General features: G+C 37.9%; 1 long non-coding RNA gene across 1 annotated transcript; it reads left to right on the top strand.

Moving 5' to 3' along the window:
* The first annotated feature begins 376 nt into the window (after positions 1-376).
* On the top strand, positions 377-2,023 carry LOC134814352 (uncharacterized). The gene is made up of 2 exons (XR_010160142.1): positions 377-492; positions 1,681-2,023. It is a non-coding gene; the product is annotated as an uncharacterized LOC134814352 (long non-coding RNA).
* The last annotated feature ends 1,112 nt before the right edge of the window (positions 2,024-3,135 follow it).

A 3,135-nucleotide genomic window follows, 5' to 3' on the forward strand; every position in this document is an offset into this window, starting at 1 on the left:
GTTTGGAGGGAGCTTGGGCCGGCCCCAAGTCCCCCCACCCCTTCCCTCCCCAGTCCGTCGATTGGACACCCAACAAAACTGCCAGCCACCTCCCACGAGGCGCCTCTGTATAAATGACCTATTGCAATATGGTAAATCGGACGTCTTCCAGTTACTGATCAAAATATTCAAAATTCCTTTCATAGATGTGGAGTGAGAGTGCTGACTGATCTCTCTTGCTACATTTAACTTTTCACTATTCCCATCATACCGACTGATAGGGGTGTTGACTTCCTGACCAAAATAGAAGCCCTCATTATAGTTCACAAAAGTATATTATTCTGTAATTATGATATAGCATCCAATAATCAATAATAATCAACTACTCTCCAGAGATAGAGTGTGGAGAAGGATATTTGAAGTGCTCGGACGGTGCACAATGTATCCCTGCTAGCTATGTATGTGATGGAGATAATGATTGTAAAGATGGGTCAGACGAAAGAAACTGCTCAGGTTGAGAATTTATAAACTTAACTTATTTACCAATTTAAAACATTATTTCGAGAAGTTCAGCAATGACAAATGAGCAAATGATTTTAAAATTCTTTTTTTTTTAATTTGTAAGACCTTCCAATAGGGCTTTCACAACTGTCCGAAAAATTTAGTGGATATCGGAGTTGACATAGTCAATAGTGATGAAAATGCCAAAATGGGGCAAAATGGGGTAAAATACGCTACTTTCAGCTGTAACATAATGACAATGTCTGATGGTTGGATATGCTTTAAATTTTTTGGACACTTTCCTTGTAAGTCTATGAGTAAGCTAACCAATTTTTGTTAAATTTGGATCAATATTCAACGGAAGGTTACTCAATACGCATTTGTTTCAAGAATTTTGTGCTGGCCGAAATTAGCGCTAAAAACCATACTCAGTCGGCACGCGCGGCTCAATGTCGATTGTCGATGGCGCACTACCTAATTTGCCTCCTTATGATTTATTTGTGCCAGAGAATACTAATTCACAACTTTTGTGTTAATTTATAAAATTAAAATTATTCTTCAAAAAAGCACTAACTTCAATAGCTAACGTTGTTTTAAGGATTTCTTTTTAACGTTGCGAAACGTTATTATTTGACGTCAGATCAAATTCAAGGTTACCTTATTAATTATAAGCAGAGTTCAAAATTCAACTACATTTTAAGGTTGTATGTAGGTTACATATAAAACGCTGTTTAACGTTAAATAGCCAACGTTGGTTAAACTTAAAGGTTTTCTTTGACGTCAGATCAAGGTTACCTTATTAACTGTAAGCAGAGTTCAAAATTCAACTACATTTTAAGGTTGTACTTGTATGTAGGTTACATATAAAACGTTGTTAAACGTTAAATAGTACTTGTTAGTAAGTTTAAATCGCGTCAAAAATATCCGTCACAACTAAAGATACAGCCGATTTAAATGTTGCTTGTACTAAACACAGCGTAATATCAACAAAACCGATCAAAATGACGTTAAAACAATCATTGCACGTGTAGTGTGTACGTGCGTGTAACAATCCTCGTTACCATGGTAACTACGCAACTTCCTATTTCTCGTCTGATTTGCATGTGGGCGGTCGTACAAACAACAAAAACAATTCTCTGAATTATAATAGAGATAATATTTATAGGGCGATGTATAGTTTCTAATTAAAGAACGTTTCAGAAGTAGGCAGATTGAACATTGCAAGTGCAGAGATGAAGAGCAGCTGGCCTGACTACCCTCCTCCAAATCTCATCGATGGAAATCTAAACAATTATGCGCACACATTTGGAGCTGAAGACGGTATGTGGATACGCATAAATCTAGAACAGTGCTCTCTTGTCACTAAAGTGACCGTCTACAACAGGCACAATTGCTGTAAAGAAAGGATAATTGGAGCTTCAATCTTCATAAAGGCAGGACATAGTTATGTTAAAGATTGTGGTAAGATCAGCAGTACAAAAACTTCATACACTTTTAACTGTGAAGGAACCGGAAATGTAATTGAGATGAGTCAGGAGGGAAAGGTGGGTGAATGGAATCTAGCAGAAATTCAAGTATACGGCACTTCTTCTGACTCTCTTTGTACAGGTACAATACATTTGTAGCTATTTTAACTTTTTCATTCAGGCGCAAACATTCATGAAACACTAACGACGCAATTCATGATGCCTTCTGGCCCTGGACATGCTTGTTTCATATAAAGTTGGTTTCATTCAAAAATATTGATATTTGATATTTGATCAATTTATAGCTTTAAATTTGGTCAAAATTTGGTGCGTATGCCCAAAATGTGCATATAGTTTTAGCTTTTTAGGCTTATAACTCAGTTATTTTTTGTCCAATATTTATAAAATTTCATACACGGGTTGAGGGATCACTAGCTACAAGTAGAGCAACTAAAATCTGGGTTTTGGGCATGTTTAGGGTATTTGGCTAAATTGGGCCTAATTTGGACCAAATATGGGCGTGGCTGCCCCACGGGTACCGTTTTGCGGTTGGGGTCCGGGACCCCCTCAAAACTTCGGTCACCGATCCTAGTTTGTTGGTCAACTGCTATCTCAAGCCAAGTTTCACAAAAAAATCAGGGTGAACCTCCCCCCCCCCCCTTAAAGGCTAAATTCTAGAAGCGGATCACATCACAAATGATACGTCACTGATTGGGCCATGTGATGTGATACCTGTGGGAGCCCGGAATGAGAGGTTCCCGGTTGTCGGTCACCGGATCTTTACGTCGGTTGGTCAGATGCTAATTCTATACTTAAATTAAAACTTCTCACGAATAAAGTCATCTGATACACTTTATGACATCATAATTAGTTTCAAAACAACATTTGATCGCTCATTTGCTTAAATTGTTAACTGATAAGGTGCTTGGTTGTTCCCTGTCGTGTCACATGAAAACTGTTTTATTTGATATGGCAACCAAAGAGATCTGGAAACGTTTCAAAAAAGATGGAGACAACGTGACCTGCATACATTGTGAGAAGTCTTTCCAAGGTACAACTGGCAAGAGGTCTTAAACTAGCTTGTGGAGCTTAGTGGGGTAACACGTAATGCGCTTCATTAAACCGTGCTAACATATCTGTTTTGATTATTTGACATAGCTGTTTAATATGTTATTGTGTCGTGTTTTGT

The sequence above is a fragment of the Bolinopsis microptera genome, chromosome 4 (assembly GCF_026151205.1).
Source record: "Bolinopsis microptera isolate Bmic1 chromosome 4, MBARI_Bmic_1.0, whole genome shotgun sequence".
NCBI lineage: Eukaryota > Metazoa > Ctenophora > Tentaculata > Lobata > Bolinopsidae > Bolinopsis > Bolinopsis microptera.